Source organism: Rhinopithecus bieti, unplaced genomic scaffold, assembly GCF_001698545.2.
Source record: "Rhinopithecus bieti isolate Rb0 unplaced genomic scaffold, ASM169854v2 scaffold_1895, whole genome shotgun sequence".
In the NCBI taxonomy this organism is placed as follows: domain Eukaryota; kingdom Metazoa; phylum Chordata; class Mammalia; order Primates; family Cercopithecidae; genus Rhinopithecus; species Rhinopithecus bieti.
Genome location: NW_016803633.1, coordinates 424,316 through 445,024, shown reverse-complemented (window position 1 = coordinate 445,024; position 20,709 = coordinate 424,316). Strand labels below are relative to the sequence as shown.

Genomic DNA, 20,709 nt, shown 5'->3' with positions numbered 1-20,709 from the left:
AGTGTTAATAGCATTTATTCACCTACTTTCAAGGGCTTTGCTATTTCTCTTCTTATCTTCTCTTCCCTTCAGCATGAATCTTTCCATTTCTGCTGAGTTATTTTCCACTACCTACCATCTTATATAGAATGATACTGCTTCATTATCTACCAAGATAGAACCAAAATATATCAAAAACAACAAAAACTAAACAAAATATTCACTTTGTAATTCTGTTTCAGCAAAACTTTTGGAAGACCTGTGTATATCTACTCAACTCCCACTTTTCAACCTTTAGAAAAAATTGTATCGAGTTAGTTAAACTAGAGCTAGTTTTTCTCATTTTCCTTCCCTGCATGATTCTGGTTTAACTGGACAATGAGAGGCATTGTAATCAAGATATAGATGATGGAAATGAAGTTATGTTCTTTTTACTACATGAAGGACAGAGGAGGGGATGAGTTGCTACTTTAGCTCATGCATGTTTGTTGTTTACTGGTGGTTCACCTGGTTGACATGGACAGCAGCTGGGCTCACGGCAACTCCAGCTCCTGCCTCATCTCCTGCTTAAGGGTCGCAGACTCCTCAGTCATGTGCATTTTTAACTTGGCAAAGTGCACTCAGTTTATTGACAAAAAAACTGTCCAGTTTTTCTTGCAGTACTACCCTATCGTGAAAGCTGAAGGCTTAGAGATAAACAGAGACCAATGTCAGTATCATCCTGTACGCATGAGGCTCATTTATCCTTGGAGATTTCAGTTTTCCTTGTTTCTTCAAGTCACATGCAGGACCAACATCATGTGGAAGCCGCCACAACTTGGGGCTTGCACCCTCTGAAGCAATGGCCTGAGTTGTACTTTGGACACTTTTAGCCATGGCTGGAGTGGCTGAGATGCAGGGCACCCACTCCCTAGGCTGCCCAGAGCAGGGCTGTCCTAGACTTGGTCCACAAAACCATTTTCTCTCCTAGGCCTTGGGCCTGTGATGAGAGGGGCTACCATGAATGTCTCTGACATGTCCTGGAGACACTGTCCCCATTATCTTGGTGATTAATATTTGGTTCTTCATTATTATGCACATTTTAGCAGCTGGCTTGAATTTTGCCCCAGAAAATGAGATTTTCTTTTCTACTGCATTGTCAGGCTGAAAACTTTCCAATCTTTTATGCTCTATCACCTCTTGAATGCTCTGCTGCTTAAAAATTTCTTCCACCAGATACACTAAATCATATCTCTCAAGTTCAAAGTTCCACAGATCTCTAGGGCAGTGGCAAATGTCACCAGTCTCTTTGCTAAAGCACAGCAAGAGTCACCTTTGTTCCAATTCCCAACAATTTCCTCATCTCCATCTGAGACCACCTCATACTGGATTTCATTGTCCATACCACTATCAGCATTTTGGTCAAAGCCATTCAACAAGTCTTTAGGAAGTTCCAAACTTTCCCATCTTTTCCTGTCTTCTTCTGAGTCCTTCAAACTATCCAACATCTTCCTGTTGCCATTTCCAAAGTCGCTTCCACATTTTCAGGTATCTGTATAGGAGTGCCCCACTCCTGGTACCAATTTACTGTATTAGTCCATTCTCACACTGCTCTAAGGACATACCCAATACTGGCTAATTTATAAAGGAAAGAGGTTTAATTGACTCACAGTTCAGCATAGATGGAGAGGCCTCAGGAAATTTATGATCATGGAAGAAGGGGAAGCAAACATGTCCTTCTTGACATGATGGCAGCAAGGAGAAGTGCCTAACAAAGGGGAAAAGCCCTTTATAAAACCATTAGATGTTGTGAGAACTCTCTCTCCATCATGAGAACAGCCTGGGGGTAACTGGCCCCATGATTCTATTACCTCCCACTGGGTCCTTCCCATGACATGTGGGGATTATTAGAATTATAATTCAGGATGAGATCTGTGTGGGAACACAACCAAACCATAGCAGTAGCCTAATGAGTTCCTATCAGTTTCTAAGGTCAAATCCCTAGAAAAAAAATATTTATTCATGTAATTAGTAATTAGTCCTGATTCTCTGATCAAACTTTGATACACATCTCACAAAAAAATTCTCAAAACATACATTTGTTTCCTATCAGGTCAATGAAACATTTACGAGTCTTACACATCTCATGCCAATTTTTTCCAGAATTCAGTATATTTGAAACATTTTTTTCTCCTGTTTTCAGCTACGCTTAGGATTTTTCTTGTACTACTACAACTTTTCATTATTCTCTTTTGCAGGCTCTTCTTTCTTACCCCGTTTCTAAGTGTTGGAGCCATTTCAAGGCCAAACTCTTATTTTTATCTCTACCACGTGTAAGTGAAATTCACTTCTGTATACTGATGACCCACACTTAGTTTCTCCCAGGTCCCTTGGACTCCAGACTTGTGTGACCAATGTGCCTCCTTGATATTTGTACTTCCATGTTGAGTGTCATTCTCAAATACCATGGGTGAAAAATACAACTACTGACTCCCTCCTTTCTCTGCCTTTCAAAACTATCTGGGCCAAGTTGACTCTTTCTCAGCAAATGGTACAGACTTACCCAGTTATTAAGCCACTCATTTGAAAGCCTTCCTTGATCACTTTGGTGTTTTACAGATTTTGCTGTAATTTAATTAAATATAGGATGCCTCAGGATGCGAAAATAATAGGTACCCCAAAAGTAGTTTTTGAAGTAATTAAAACTGCATAAATTGACACTGAAGTTTATTTTCTAAGATGAAAATTTGGTATATATTTGTAATAAAATAAATTAATACAACAAAATGTATAATAATAATATTACTTTATCTTCTATCTTCTTTAACAACTTTATTAACAATGAGCACTTATGACTTGTTTATAATAACTAAAAGAAGACTTAAAACTAACCCTGAATAGTATCTACTGAACATTACATGGTATGTTCTTATTCACATCTACACACATATTTCACATTTGAGCACTGAAGTTGCTGGAACTTTATTCATAAATGTTTATTTCATCAATGAATCTATAAAGTTGAAATGTAAGAATATTAAGGAGAAGTTATGTTTGAAGGTAAAAAACAGCTTCCTGTCTTATACCTATCGTTTACATATGTATGAGAACACATAAATCACTTTGTCTCAAAATCAATTTTCATATCTGTAAAATTAAGAAAGTATTATTTACTCTAGCTAGTTTACCAACTGGTTGTGAAAGTTATGCAAAACTATGTGTCTGACAGTAATTAAATGATGGAATCAGGTGTATTGTAATAGCGCTAAATAAAAGCAACAGTTTTACTTTTGCTGTTAATTCTGTTTTTTAATATTATATTTTTTATTAATACTTGTTTCCCATGTTAAAAACCTGGCGTCAATTTCTGCATATTCCCAGGCAAGCCAAAATGATTTTCCAACCCTTGCTGTCCTCCTTCCCCTATTTTCCCCCATTCTTATATATAATAAAGCATAGGACTTTAAGACAACAGAAGTTTTGACCACTAGGAAATATATAGTGGATATAGTTTCCTGTTGTCTTATTCCCAAGGAAAAAATGCAATCGAGATCTCAGAACATGGCCTTGAATGTATAATATAAAATACATAATGTGGTGACCTCCAGTTGAGGCAGGGAGGTATTAAGGGTGCTTATTGAAGACAATTCTTCTCCAGTGAAGTCCCAGTCTTGAGTGACTAACATCTAGATTCAGCTTTTACATGTCTACTTTGATAAACCTATTGCTTAGTCTGGGCATACTTCCTAATCCCAATGCAACCTGTCTCCCTAATTGTGGGTGAATTTTTCAGCATAAATCCTAGTTCTAGATTTTATGCTCTGACAATATGCTAATAGCTACAACAATAATCATAGCAGTGAGTGTATTTCCTCAGCAGCTGCTATGTGTGTAGCACTTGATACATATTATTTGATATCATTTTTACAAAACTCTGTGGGGTGGATCTCATTATCATCATTTTCATTTTATAGGAGACATACTGAGGCAGACCATTTTGTTTGAAGGAATAAGCATAAAGATACATGAGAGGTAGAATGTGTACATATATATTTAGTATACACAAAATGTATATATTGTATATGTAAATATATATGTTATACATATAAATGTAATTTTCTATAGAAATTATTTAATCGATTATTAGAATCACTGAGCTTAAGAAAATTATGTTGTTTTACTGTGTTTTCTCTAATACAGGGAGAGGAAGAATAGAACAAGGACACCATGTTAGATTTATAAAGAAATAATGTCAAAATGGTTAATGTAATTCACCAGCTCAATAAACTGGATTACATTTAAGTAGGACAAAAGATCAACGAAAACTTATTTATATTCATTGGCTGAAGGCTGCAACAGCAACCAGATAATGCTTTTCCTATCTTTAGGCTCATTAGCTGTGGCTATTATATTTGCAGGGTATCATAACGTCCAGATGTTTCTGGACAGCTCAGCTGATTTTTTTCTCTATGTATAGATTAAATAGTAATGGATAGCAGGTGAAAAAAATCAATCACTAGTCAAGGTCTGAGATTTATTTTTATGTTGCTATTTTTTGTCTCCATATTTTTAAAAAATGTTGATGTCTTCATAAAACAGAACTTGAGACACATTCCACTTCTCTCAAGGATGACTACCGTTCAAGGAATGCCTTGTATTCCTTATTTGCATAATGTGCTTTTCCATTCATCTACAGACATGGTAATGAAGTATTATGATTCCCCCTCTCTGATTACACTTTAAGAAAATAAAATAATAAGGACTTGAAACATTATTTTTCACATTAACTTGTTCTTTCTACATAGTCAGTGTCACTTTCCTGAAGAGAATATTGTTGGTGTTCCACAGAGAATGAGAGTAATACTTATTTAGTAGATAACTGAGTTCTACTATGTTATCTCTTATCTCTTATTTTATCTAATTGAACAATATATTTTTTTCTAATAAAAATATACACACACATATATAGACATACATATATATATTAATAATAGTTGAAATAGCATTTAGAAGAAAAAAACCGATCTACATATCCAACAATGATACTACCGTACCATTGCAATGGGTAATCAACAGCATTACTTTTTGTTGGTGGTAGTAAATCATAATATTACCTTCTCCCTTCTTATTATTTAAAGAATAATTACAGTCATGATAAGCCTTGAAAATAAGGTAAAATGTATTACTAAATACATTTCTTATTGTGTATGAGTGTATATGTGTGTACATTTGAAAAAAATGGCTTTGTCTAGCTTCCTTAAATATTTATATTTTAACCAAAATATATACTTGTCTTAATCGTCCTCATCATGACATTAAGTGTTGATTAATTGCTTGTTTTTAAATGTCACTTTGATGCCTACTGAACAATGAGAATTGATTTAAGTAGCTTACCTCCTAGGAGGTTGCAGTCCATAGCACGCACCTCTCCCTGGATATATATGTCAAAGAAACATAGAGAGTTATAATAAAAATGTCAAATTATAAATAGCTTGTGAAATATCTCCAGAATAGAGCAGTCAAAGGTACATCCACGTCAGTACATTTTATAGTCAGGGATCAACACAAGTATATAATTAAGGTGAAGATACACGACAGTAGCTGCAGGAGCCTGATGTCCTGACTAGGTGATGATTTACTAACTTAATTATTTCAGAATCTTCTGCGAAAAATGGGGTACCTGCTCTTTAACAGATGTTGCTCTCAGGTGTGCCATGGAATATGTGATGACATACACAAATAATTATATCTTATTTATTCAAAAAACATATCAGAATACATGATGGAGGGTTTAAGTGAATGTTTTTGGATTCTCTTTGCTTAATTAGAAAATTCGCATAAAACGCCTTTTGTGTGTGTGTGTGTGTGTGTGTTTCTCAGCTCTGGCAGTCAAGAATCAAGCTTGCTGGAGTGAGGAAAACTGAGTTTCTCTAAGATACTTAATGTCAGAAGCATGGAAAAATACATGAATTAAAAAAAAAACTTTGGGTTTTCATCAGCTTCAACCTAGATCTTAGAAACAAACACTATCAAAGAGTATTAGAAACAAAGAGATTTTAAAATAAAGAGAACTAGATAAAATGATTAAATATTTTACCTTTGATTTAGAAAAGTTTTTCTGGTAAGCTTTTATAGGTGTATATAAATATGTGTAAACATCTGCATTCTGCAAACTTTAGCACACCAAACATTATTGCTTTCAATATCAAAATTAGCAAGAATATTTAGGCACATTAGCCAATCATATCTTTGTGATGCAAATAATAAACAGAAAAGGGAGATTCAAAGGTTTCTGACAAATTTCAGTTTCCTCTAGACAAAATTAATAATTTCCTACAATCTTCATTTCACCCACTATTTCTACTTATACTTCATTAGAGCATGTGATGCTATAATTTCCATCTCTTTCTGTCTCTCTTTCAGCAGATGTTTCATCAAAACAAGGAGGTTTTATTTCAAATCTGTTATTGTAAAAGCAAAATAAAAATAATAAAGATTAGGCCAATGTTCAGTTAAATGAACCTATAACCGTGCAGAGAACATTGCTATTTCCCATTGGATTGTTATTTTAAACACGAATTGACTTTACCTGTACTATTTCATCGATCACTTCAGCAATGTTTCAGGGAACACTTTTTTAAGGATGATTTTTTTCTTTAAAAGATTTCTTTTCCCAAGTTCTTTTGTTTTAAAAAGATTTTATCAGTAATCTAGAGCTGCAGCAATAAATGGATTAACATCTAATGCAAATGAATTAAATTAGTGTATTCATGGAAAATGTTTCATTAATTGTCTTAGCATCAGGATAACCAAGAAATAGTGCTGGGCAGTCTTTATCAGGCCAGCCGGCAATTTTGGCTTAGTTTCTTACTCCTTTTATGGTCTTGTGCTATCTCCATAAATGCATCCTTCCTGGTAACCATAGAAACAGTGTCTACTGTGATATCTTGAAGTGGAAGAACAGCTAGTGCCTAAAGACATCTACAAGGAAATATATGAACATAATTACACTCTAATTATTATATATGATATCTCACATTGTGTATTAGTTATGAATGTCCTCTGTGCCTGAATGAAGAATTAGATCTGTGACCTTTCCTCCACAGATGATTCTGATGGATGATATTGAAAGCATATTCTTAAGATTTGGGGGAAAGAAAACTAATGAAGGCAATAAAGTCTTTTAATTTTATTCATGATGGAGCTTATGAGTGAAAGCTTTTTAAAAAATCCTATTGTACTTAGGCTGCTTCAAATACATCTGTTGGTGGATGAAAACTCACCTAGTGATTTTTGCATCTGTAAGCTGACATTGCATTTTAGAACCCTTTTTCACTATCCCCTGTACCATAAGAAGGAACGTGTACTACCTAGAAAATAATATGATAGACAATTTAATCTATGTTTCTTCTATTGTGAAATTTGACTGCTAATATTAAATTTTAGTAATTCACATTTTCTTATATATTTATTCCATACACTAAAATGCTATGTTTTCTTCAAATAAGATATTAAGTGACCAACTTTCTAGCCTTAACGAAATGTGTATTTCATGAGGTTTATAGTAGCAAATTCTTAGTTACTTCATTATTTAATCAAGTTTTGTGAATTGATGTGAATCATTAAGACATCTACCTTCGGCTGGGCACGGTGGCTCACACCTGTAATCCCAGCCCTTTGGGAGGCCACGGCTGGTGGATCACGAGGTCAGGAGATCGAGACCATCCTGGCTAACACAGTGAAACCCCGTCTCTACTAAAAATACAAAAAAAATTAGCCGGGCATGGTGATGGGTGCCTGTAGTTCCAGCTACTTGGGAGGCTGAGGCAAGAGAATGGCATGAACCCAGAAGGAGGAGCTTGCAGTGAGCCAAGACAGAGCCACTGTACTCCAGCCTAGGTGAGAGTGAGACTCTTGTCTCAGAAAAAAAAAAAAAAAATTAAAATAAAAAAGACATCTATCGTCAAGATCTGAAAGTAATTTATATTTTTATTATATAACTATATAGCCTTATTTAATAGATATCATATAAAATAGTTATTGATAAACTAGAATTTTAAAATGTATAAATTTGGCAAGCACTATATGATAAATCTTTCAGGGTAGGAACTTTTATAGGTTAGTCTAACAATATAACAATCACAATTTTATAAATTCTCAAACATTATTTTATCTAACAAACACAAATTTTTTATTTATAAAATATGAACTTATTTTTAGATAAATTATGATATTTAAATGACTAGAATTTTATAAAATCTTTGAATGGAATTTCTTGTTTTGGCAGAATAATAACATCCTGTGCCTAGTATTCAAACTGATTATCCTAAAGATCAAATAATCAGGGAATAATACATTAGCTTTCTATAATTGACATTCCCTCTACTAACATATTGTTACATGTATATTATTGCTTATAGTCCATCCAAACTTCTGTTTAAAACATAAAACTTTAGAAGACCCTCTATGAGGTTGTGACACTTTACAATCATCACCAGAGTATCCTGGCTCCAGAAAAAGCCACCTTACAATGTCACAGAAGACAGGTTTAGCTGAAGTACTAGATTCTCTGCTCTCCAGATTACAGAGCAGGCAATAGGGCTGGGGGCCAGGCCGCTGTCTAAGCTCCTACTCCTATGCAGGATTTCTACTTTTCCACAGCCTTTGAAGAATGATACCTCAGGATATGAGCAATAGTAAAGGTCCCATCTCAGGTAGTTAATTCTAAGTTGAAGCAAGGTGGTTGTTGAACAAATTGGAACTATAATATGTGTTATCGTTTTATATTTATGTCTATGCATCCCAGAAATCATACTTGTCTGGTCAAGTGCCCACTCTCCATCTCAAAAATGATTCACCTCAAAATTTGCAAGACTTTTTAGATACAAAATAGAGCCAATTTGTTTCTACCTATTTCTCTCTACTTACAGGTTGTATTTATTCCTTCTTTCCTACTAAGGCTTGATTAGAATCTTGACTATGACAAATCTTTGAACTTCTGGTAGAAGTGGCTGCAAGTAGGTTCTGTTGGGGAAATAGAAAATTATGCCTCCCTCCCCAACTTTGTGTCAATAGAGAAGAGATGGAGAATTACTTTGTATATATGTTAATCATATGCATGCGGACAGTCCATGAGAGACTGCAAAGTATGGACAGAAATTCACATAAATTTATACGGTAAAATAGAAGCAATAAAGCTTCTGTTATTTCCATGAAAAACAAACAGTTACACTTGTGATGGCATCTTGGACCACTGCCTTGAGAGGCTCTTGAGTGAATTTTGAAGGTATGAATATGAAGGGGCAGAAAGGACACAACTTTGCAGTATAAAATCAAAAGGCTGGGCCTATTATTGAGCTTATATTTTCAAGGAGACACCTTAAGGAAGGGAGAGGAAGTTGCCACTTTCTCTCCTTAATTAACCTATTGGGGGAACCAACCCCCAATATTTCAACATAGGTTCTATTTTCCCTAAGTGTCAGCCGGTCTAAGAAATAAAGAGAAAGAGTACAAAGAGAGAAATTTTACAGCTGGGCCTCTGGGGGTGCCATCACATATTGGTAGGACCGTGATGACGACCTCGAGTCGCAAAATCAGCAAGTTTTTTTATTAGGGATTTTAAAAGGGGAGGGGATATACAAACAGGGAGTGGGTCACAAGGATCACATGCTTCAAAGGGCCATAAAGATCACAAGGCAAAGGCAAAATTAGACTTACTCATGAGGGTCTATGTCCCGCTGTGCACACATTGTCTTGATAAACATCTTAACAGGAAACAGGGATCGAGAGCAGAGAACCGGTCTGACTAGAATTTACCAGGCTGGAATTTCCCAATCCTAGTAAACCTGAGGGTACTACAGGAGACCAGGGCATATTTCAGTCCTTATCTCAACTGCATAAGACAGACACAGAGCAGCCGTCTATAGACCTACCCCCAGGAATGCACTCCTTCCCCAGGGTTGTTCCTTGCTGGGAAAAGAATTCAGCAATATATCTCCTACTCACACATCCATCTACAGGCTTTCTATGAGAAGAAAAATATGGCTCTATTCCGCCCAACCCCGCAGGCAGTCATACCTTATGGTTATCTTCCCTTGCTCCCTGAAAATAGCTGTTATTCTGTTCTTTTTCAAGTTGCACTAATTTCATATTGTTCAAACACATGTTTTTACAATCAATTTGTACAATAGTGGTCCTGAGGTGACATACATTCTCAGCTTATGAAGATAACAGGACAAAGAGATTAAAGTAAAGACAGGCATAATAAATTATAAGAGAATTATTAGGGAAGTGATAAATGTCCATGAAATCTTCACAATTTATGTTCAGAGATTGCAGTAAAGAAAGGTATAAGAAATTATAAAAGTATTAATTTTGGGAACTGATAAATGTCCATGAAATCTTCACAATTTATGTTCTTCTGACTCAGCTCCAGTCGGTCCCTCCGTTTGGGGTCCTTGACTTCCTGCAACATTAACCAAAGAAAATTTCCTCATTTTACTCTTATAATTTCTTCCACAACAAAATACCTTGGAACCCACATGCAGATTTGTATTTCTCCAGCCATCTTTAGTTTGTCAAATATCAATATATACATAATAATAAATGTTATATAATATAACCAATAAGTTGCTACCCATTACATGATTAAAGTCATATTAATAAAAGTCATACTGAGAAGTTTGGAACCTGGGTTTTTAAACAGGAAGGCTTCATTCTTGTAAGCGTAAAAAATTAGACATTTTTATGCTAGGTACATCCAGGTGTCATCCTGGCTTTACATCTGCTTTTGAGAAATAGGGAAATAGTAAACAGTCATATTTCTTTGAGAAACAGAAACAGAACAAAAAAAGTGCTGAACCTGCAGAACTGATGACTTTTTAAAAATTTAGATGTAGAACATAATTAAGCTGGGTGATACTTATCAAAGTGCACTATGTGTGCATCTCAGAATCCCTTATATCTATTCCAAAGTAAATCTTTCCAAAGATTAAAAACTCTTCCGTCCATTCAACCATAATTTTTGTCACAATATCCAATTTTACTAGTTCTTTATGGTTTCACTACTATTTCCTATATGGTATTTTATTTTATTCCTATAACCCATTGAATTTAATATTATTATGTCTTATACATAATAAAAAACAAAGTTTAGAAGTATCAGTTGATTTTCCCAAGGTCATGTAGCCAGTAAGTGAAGAGGTCAAACTTCTGACACCAAAGCCACAACTCAAAAACATAGTGTCTGTCTTGTTTACAGAGTTATACTTATACTTGGGTATATAAAAGTGAAGTGTGAATCACAGTCTTTGAAATGTAAGAAGGTACAATATTTTAGGAGACAGAAAGAAGAAAATATGAACAGATAGAGTCTTTAAATATTATTTAAACTTTATGAAGTAGTGTATAATACCAAATTGTATATGCAAAAAAGAGATGCTTTATGCATTTAGAGAAAAAGATTATGTCTGTTGAAATGTTCAGGCAAATATTCACGATGAAAGTAGGACCTGTATTCGAACTTGAAAGCTGGTTAAGATTTTGAGAGATGTGAGAAACAGGAGTCAAGGCAACATTTTAATTGTGTCTCACCTAATTCTTGGAGAAGAAACACACTAGTCCATGTTAGTATCCCAGATATTTCAGGGACTTATACCAAGTAAGATCTGAAACTACATCAAAAGTAATTTGAATCTTTATGGCAGTTTTAAGCTGACACTAAGTTTATGTAAGGTGCTAGTCGATAAATATATTGTCTACAACTGAAATAATGATCTGATATTGATGTCTATTTTTTTTTTTTTTTGAGACGGAGTCTGGCTCTGTCGCCCAGGCTGGAGTGCAGTGGCCGGATCTCAGCTCACTGCAAGCTCCGCCTCCCGGGTTTACGCCATTCTCCTGCCTCAGCCTCCCGAGTAGCTGGGACTACAGGCGCCCGCCACCTCACCTGGCTAGTTTTTTGTATTTTTTAGTAGAGACGGGGTTTCACTGTGTTAGCCAGGATGGTCTCGATCTCCTGACCTCGTGATCCGCTCGTCTCGGCCTCCCAAAGTGCTGGGATTACAGGCTTGAGCCACCGCGCCCGGCCTATTGATGTCTATTTTAAGTAATGTATAAAACAGTAAATTAAAAGTCCATAATGCTCTAGACCCTCTTTTAGGTTGTTTTGGATTTTGTTGTTATTTTATTTTTTATTACTAATATAAGCTGTTTTCCATGGCCATCTCTGACTTTAATTTCTTCTTTTGTCTAACTTAGACTCTAAGTATTCATCCTTTCCCTGATCACATCCCATTCCTCCTCCACTTACAAAACAAGAGAGACCCAGAGCTTCGTGAATAAATTACTCATGAAAAGTGGCACTTTGAAGGTAGAAAGGGATGAGTCTTTCACAAATCACAGGTCAAAATGTTGAACATGGAAGGAAGTCAGTACAAAAAGCCTATGGACATACTGGCAGCACTGAGAATGCCTTTCTTCCCCATTCTTTCATTATAAATTTTAGGTTTCCACATTATAATACCTTTAAATAGCTTAAGTTCTGAACCCTCTGGCCTTCACAAATTTGCATAGCTGAATTAATCTCATAGAGCTTAAATACTTAACCTAAATTTAATGTAGCATTAGAGTGAAATAATTATATCAAAATACCTATTTTGCAAATGTAAGCAATTTAAAATAATATATCTTTGCATTTTTATATGAAGGATTTAATTTTAGTTGAAATGATTGGCTAATATCAATATTACAAATGACATAACCAAACTGTCAAATTGACTCACACAGTCTAAAAAGTAAGTATGGAAGGCTCCTTACTTAAACTAATAAGCAAGGAGCACCACTTGCAGTACAATGTATTTTTATTTTAGGACATCTGAATAAGAGAGCAACATTAAGTGGGACAATAAAGCATTGTGAAGTGTGGCAAAATGAATTCATCAAAAATGTATGAACTACTAAAAAAGTTTAAACTATACATAAACACACAGAGCTGGGACAATTCAGAGAAAAGTAATAATCCAGATAACATTATTGCATTAGCGAAAAGCCTGGACTTTGTGTAATATGAGCAAGATTTTGAACTTGAGCTAAAAAGCACATCTAACTGAAAAAGAGGATGTTAATCATCAAAGCAAGGCAGCCTAGGACAGAGATAAAATGGAAAATAATGTTTATTTAAACATTACTAACATATCAGGAACTCTGTTACTCTGTTAAATTACTCTGTTAACTAAATGTTAAATAACTCTGTTATTGAATTCAACAAATTGACCTAAGTTATAGAGGAACCCCAACATTTGTCTTGCCAGTGGTATTACAACATATTAAAAAACCATAGTGTGTTCAGATTTCTGACATTCACAAAGTAAATCCTTTGCTGTGCTATAGTCATAACATACATGTCATTTACTAACTGGGACAGAAACATTAGTAAAATGCATCTATTTAAAGATTAATATTTTATTTACTATAGCACCATAAACAATAATGCTCAGAAATATGAGTTTACTTTGTTGTAACTTATTACAAAACTAAATGCAGGTACTGTTGTCTTAATCCAGCCCAGCCATATATTTAGAAATCTACTAAAAGCATATGAGAAATGTGAAAAAAAAAAATTAAAATGCTCCAGATTTTATTCTCAGTTATGTTACTCTGAAGTTTTAGGAGCCAACAGAAAATACTACATTACTATTTTAAATTGTATTAATATTTAATAAATGTAATAACAAAAAGCAAAATGGTGAGGCAAGATCATTATTGATGATATTATTATCACATTAAGGACATGATAAGCAAGTAGTGGTCAGAATAATCAACATTTATGAAATTTTTCTACATTTTATTTTAGGAGTAATTTGCAAATAACAAAATAAGCTAAGATCGGGAATTTATTTTACAAATCCTGAAAATAAACTGGGCTTAGTATAAATTTAATCAATACAATTCATTTAAATATTTAATTAATCTCTAATGCATCTCATGTAAATAGTGGCTATTGAGACTAATAAACCTGCCATACTGCAAACATTGAATAATTCACAAAAGAGAGAAAATACTTAGATTTATCATACTCTAGTTTGAATATACCATTTATTAAGTTTTGTTTGTTCTCCCTAGGTCTAGCATTAAGATATTCAATCTAATAAACTTAAAAGTTTTTCACAATGAAAGAGGGAGAATATTCTATCAACTAAAATCAGAATACTCACATTGCAGGGGCAGATCATACCAAATTATAGGTAACTGCCATAAATATTCACTTTTAAGATATAATTTGACATCTGTAGTAATAAGAGTAATAAGAAACTCAACTGCCATTACTTGGTATCAACTTTATACTTGTAATATACTAAATGTCTCACCTATTTTCACATTTTCTTCCCAGACAAGTGAGTTTGAGAAACTTGGCTGAAATCACATACTTTTCAAATAGTAAAACTTTGGTTTGTCCCATCAAGTATCTAGTCACCGCATTCCACTTACAACACACTAGGAAACACACTATATTACTGTAAGATTAAATTAATTCTTTATTCTGATATTAACTCCTTATTAGTAAGAAATTCACTACATTTTGAAATTGTTTTTCATCTTCCCTACCTCTGCACCTACAAGCTGGCCCCTTTTTCTCTGTTGAAGCTGTGAGAAGATAAAGATAAAGGCATATTTGCAAGTTTTTGGCAGCATCAATTGCAGTGTCTGAAGTATTTGCAGCTCTGAAAAAAGGAAAGGTGCAGTGAGGGGGTGAAGATGGAGGACAACTGAGAATTTCTTTCTCCTTTATACCACTTGGTATATGTTGATTTCTAGTAATTAACCTTGAGTAAAACCTAACATTTCAAACTTTTAATTTTTAGACTAAAATTTGATACAGGTTTAATATATTTTGTGTAATTTCTGTAGCCTTTTCCCATCATTTCTCAGAATTACTTATAATTGCCCTATTTTATTTTATATGTCCAAAAGGCATGGTTCTCAAGGGTAACTATTATATTAATAAAAAAGTAATAGATCATTTTATTTGCAAATTGTTTATAATATTAAAACATTTTTACTTAAATTATTACGCTGTTCCATTTTCAGGATAATTCCTTGAGATAGACATAAATTATTATTTCTGTTATTTCATGGGGATAATTGGGACAAGCTACACTACATCAGCCAAAGGGAGGAAGAATAATAATTTTCTTTTTTTTTCCTGTCTCTATTGATTTGTTAACCATTGGTGAAACATCAACAGACTTTACAAATAATACATGAGCATAAAGCAAATGAAACTGCATTGACGATTGATGCATAAATGACCCACGCAAAAAACAATAAAATCAAAGATAAATGAATCACAATTCTTGCAAAGTTTATTTTTTAGAATTCTTTAACTGTGTATCAATTACTCTAATATCATGATTTCAATAAATAACGTGACATTCTTAGGAAAAAGGAACACATTACAAATAAATGCAAAACAATGGTTTAGCCACAAGGGTTTAACAGCAACAGCAAGCTTTGTTTTTCTCCCCTCTGGGAGACATTTCTGAAACACATTTTTTTTCAGAAGCTCTGCAAACAAAGCTTTGCATGTATCATCACATTGTCATTTCTCTCCTTCTGGCTATCTTTAATCATAAACCTCAAATATTATTGAATTTGTTTATTTGCTATGTGGTTGAATTACTTCTAACTAGAAACTGGGGATTTCTAATCCTGTTAAGCCAAATTATTTTCCTTCTCAACTATGCACTAATGCTCTCATGATTTCTTGTTGATAATATAACATGTTCTTTAATCGGTACTTTCACTAATACAGTAGGACTTATATAGTTTCAGACTTCTCCTGCCTTGCTTGTACTTTCCCCGAGGTATGAATTATGAGGGCTATCAGCGTGTGACACAAAGTGGAAAATTAGACCAGCTCACATCACCTTATTACAAATTCTTACTTTTTTTCCCTGTTGAGAAAAATTTTCACCTTACATATATTATAGAATTCACTAATGGCATATTTGCATCAGGATTAGAGGTACTTACAGCATCAGATCTACTTCTAAGTCCATTTCCATTTCAAAACCATGTTTACTTACTGTTTATATCAGACATAGCCTATATTTTGGCTTTACCTAGGGAGAAGGGAAAAGATGGGGGGGGGGTAACACAGTTTTAACTCCATTCACAAAAAAACTGATTTTAGAAAACAAAGGCTTTTAAAAAATATTTGAGCTAGCATGACCTGAAAATTTTAAAACATTGTATGTACATATTTTCTATATATTGATATATTGGCATTCTTTAAACTTTATTACATATTAGAAATACTTGAATATGGAATGTGGGGAATTTTAAGTTTCCAAAAGAGATAATACTAATAAATTTAAAATTACATTTTTAATTAAGAGATTTTAATTATTATTTATGTATTTAGCATGAAGAAAATTAAAGCAGATCCAGAAATATGTTAGCCTTTAAGTACAAGAGCTATTACCCAAATGCAAGTTAGAGATTTTGTAAATGAATATGAGACATAAAATACAAAGTATTCAAAATTTTTAATTTCATTAAAATTATACTCTATAATTAATAATTAAGTTCTGTATTTCAAATACTATTACTATTAGCTTGATCATCTGGCTGATCATATTATTTATACTTTACTCTAAAAGAATTTTGGACCCTTCCTAATATCAAATTCATTCCAAGAGGAAAAAATACTATCACTGATGATATTTAAAAATGAGAGCCTTAGTCTCTCCCCTTTATGGTCCTTATTTTTCTTTTATTAGGTCATTTAAAAAAAATTATCTCAGATATTTCAATACTCTTGCTGTAATCTTTTTACAGTTCTATTTACCAACCTGATAAAGTCTAACTTCATTCCTCATCAGGCTTCAGACTGAATGATAGCTTAAATTTAGATATTTCCTACTCACTTGGAGTCCATCCATATCAACTTGCTCTTTACATGTATAAACTTACGTGTTTGTTTATTTCTGCTATCTTGTACATGGCATTTCCTTAATTTGAGATGTCTTATACACAGTATCTTTAGCCTCAATAGTGTATACCAACCTTTTTGGAATAAATCATGCTTTTACCCTCTATATAAAGTTTTCCTTTTAATCTTTTACTTTGTAATTAGTAATGCTAGTTCCTGTTGGTCTGCCACATCTATCAAGCCCAGGACATAATCTCAATTTTGCCATTCACTTTAGTATTATAATGTTTGGCTGTTCATATTAAAATTATTATCCTGATCTCACACAGACAATTGATTTCCCTAGAATCAAGGAACAGGCCTGTTGATATCAAGTCTAGTATGTTAGTTCAACTATAGAACTATTTATAAACACTGTATCATTTTGAAACTGAACATTAGGCCCTCTTTCTACCTGATCATAGCTATATAATACTTCGTCATTCCTTGCTGCTTTTGTTACATTCCTTAAATTTTCTGTAACTCTCTCTGTTGACCCTCTCTACTTACAACACAGAAATAAATATTATGCTTTATAGAAATACTATGTAGACTTTATAAAAGAAACAGAGCACTGTATATAGCTACCTAATCTGTCTTTTACTTATATTGGATAATCAAGCATAAGGCTGTGTCCCCCCGACAATGTAGGTGCTCAACAAATGTTTGTTGAACAATGAATAAACACATAACAAGTATTTCAATTTTTGACATGCTAAGTTAGAATTAACAAAACCATACTATTTGTATTGAATTTTTTGGTGTTTTATTTTCTAGAGCATTCTAGGGTATATCCAGTTGATTTAAACAGAATCTGATAATTATCAAGGAAAGTTTAAGAAATGTAGAAAGAAATATATTCCTGCTTTGCCTTCAAGAAGGCTTAACACTTCTTCAGGAGACTATCTCTAATAACGTTAATTCTCTGTTTTATGTCACAGGATCCTGAGAACAATTACTATATGGAGAATGAAAATATCTTCTGCCACTCAGGTCAAAAATGACTCATATCAAATGTCAAAGGCCAAGAAATTGAAAATGTAAGCTGCATATTTTCTAGAATAACCCTCTATAAGAGGACACTTGAGCCTAGTAGTACTGCCTAGAATTGAATGAATCCATAACATTAATGAACATAGTTTCTGAACACAATTTTAAAAAAAAGTATTCATTTATTTTCACCAAGGGAGACACCTTCAGAATAAAATTTCTGTGAAATACCTGATATACCTGTGATATCTCTGTGTCATGAAATTTTCCAAAATATTTGTTAAAAATAACAATCATCTTAATCTTTCAAGCTTGTTAATTACTACAACATTTAGAATGGGAAAGACTGGCATAAAAAGAATGAGACGTACTATATTCTTTATTCAGTTCAAAATAGCTTTTGGTTGCATCTACTCGATATTAGTCCTGGAAAACTACTCGGTTTATGGAAAATGCATCTTTTTATTTATTAAGATAGGAAAAAAATGATTCCTGTTTTAATCAGTTTGGACTTCTATAACAAATTAGCATACACTGTGTGATTTAAACAACAGCAACTTACTTCTCATAGTTCTGGAGTCTGTAAAATCAAAGATCAAGGTACTGGTATATCCAGTGTTCAGGGAGGACTGTTTCCATGGTTGGTAGATGTTCACTTTCTTGTATCTTCACATGGCAGAGAGCAGAGAAAGAGAAAGAAAAGTCTCTTCTGTCTCTTTTTATAAGGGTACTAATTCCATCATGAGGGCTCTTGTGACCTCGTTACCTCCCAAAGGCCCCATCTCCAAATACTATAACATTGGTAAATAAGAGTTTCCACATACGAATTTTAGAATACAAATATTTAGTCCATACACTCCATCCCCAACCTCTCCAAATTCATGTTCTTCTCACATGTCAAATATATTCATTCTATCCCAACATTCCCCAAAGTCTTCAGTTATTTCAGCATCAACTCTAAAATCAAAAGTCCAAAGTCTCATTTAAATATTATCTAACTCAGGGATAAATGAGACTTGTGGTAAAATTCATCCTGTGGCAAAATTGCTCTCCAGCTGTGAACCTGTGAAACAAATGTGCTTCAAAAGTACAATGCTGGGAGAGGTATAGGATAGATATTTCCATTCCAGAAGAGACAAACAGGAAGGAAAGAAGAGGTGAGAGTTCCCAAACAAATTCAAAACTTAGCAAGGCAAAGTCCATATATTCTAAGGCTCAAGAATAATCCTCTTTGCCTTAATGGCTCTGCTTTCCAGACACCCTGGGGTGGCACCTTCACTTCCACAGCCTGGCATAATGCTGTCCATGCCAGGTTCCCCGGAAACAAACACTCAGTCCATAGAAATTTGTGTTTCCAAGTTTTTCATGGCTAATAAATGTTAGCAGGCATCTTTGTATCCAGTTAGGTAAAGAGTAGCTCATTTTGGAACTACAGAATTGGAAAAACAAAGCCAAGTGAATCAGGGTACATGCATGCGTGTGTGTCTGTGTGTGTGTGTGTGTGTGTGTGTGTGTGTTTAGAAAGAAGGCATACAGTTTAACGAAGACAACATTAAAATTTTAGGACATAGAAACTAAGGGAGGAGACCATCCCTCATATTGTCTTATGCCCAATTTCTGCCTCCAAAGAAAGAAGCAAAAACTAAAAGGCAGAAATGAAATCCACAAGCAGACAGCCCAGAGCCTCACCCTGGGCCTGGTAGTTAAAGATCAATCCCTGACCTAATCGGTTATTTGCATAAGAAAAGCACTCTGAAGATCCCTGTCCTGTTCTGTTCCATTCTAATTACCAGTGCATGCAGCCCCCAGTCAAGTACCCTCTGCTTGCTCAATCCATCACAACCTTCTCACAGGGACCCCCATAGAGCTGTGAGCCCTTAAAAGAGACAGCAGTTGCTTACTCAGGGAGCTCAGTTGTTGGAGACGTGAGTCTTGCCGAAGCTTCCGGCTGAATAAAACCCTTCCTTCTTTAACTTGGTGTCTGAGGGGTTTTGTCTGCGGCTTGCCCTGCTACATTTCTTGTTTCCCTGACTGGGAAGCAGGGTGATTAATGGATAGTCGAGGCAGCCCCTTAGGTGGCTTAGGCCTACCCTGTGGAGCATCCCTGCGGGGGACTCCAGCCAGCTTGAGTGACACGGATCCTGAGAGCACTCCGGGGTAGGCAATTGTCCCAGTGGAACGCCTCACCAGAGCAGAGCGTGGCAGGCCCCGTGGAGGATCAACGCAGTGGCTGAACACCATGAAGGAACTGGCACTTGGAGTCCAGACATCTGAAACTTGGTAAGACTAGTTTTTGGAATTTGCCCACTCAATTTGAGTGGAAGCGTGGCCTGATCACCGACAGCGTGTCCATACTAGCACTTTGGGTTTTTGTTTTTGACTTGACTTGGATTGCCTGATACTTTGGTTTTAGTTTTGACCTGGCTTGCACTTCCTGTTACTCTGATTTTGGTTCTGATTCTGGTTTGGTATAAACTGAAAAAGTGTGTGTGTGCCCTTTTTACACATTTTTTGTTTTGTGGTGTGTGTGTGGTGTGAGCGTGGTGTTTTCCCTCAAGGAAACATGGGTCAGGCACAAAGTAAGCCCACCCCACTAGGAACTATGTAGATAAATTTCAAAAAGGGATTTAAGGGAGACGATGGAGTTACTATGACACCAGGAAAACTTAGAACTTTGTGTGATATAGACTGGCCAGCGATAGAAGTGGGTTAGCCATCAGAAGGAAGTCTGGACAGGTCCCTTGTCTTGAAGGTATGGCACAGGGTAACCTGTAAGCCAGGGCACCCAG

General features: G+C 34.7%; 1 pseudogene; it reads left to right on the top strand.

Annotated features, from left to right (window-relative positions):
• Positions 1–20,709, top strand: part of LOC108541913 (homeobox protein VENTX pseudogene) — a 110,127-nt pseudogene that overhangs the window by 485 nt on the left and 88,933 nt on the right.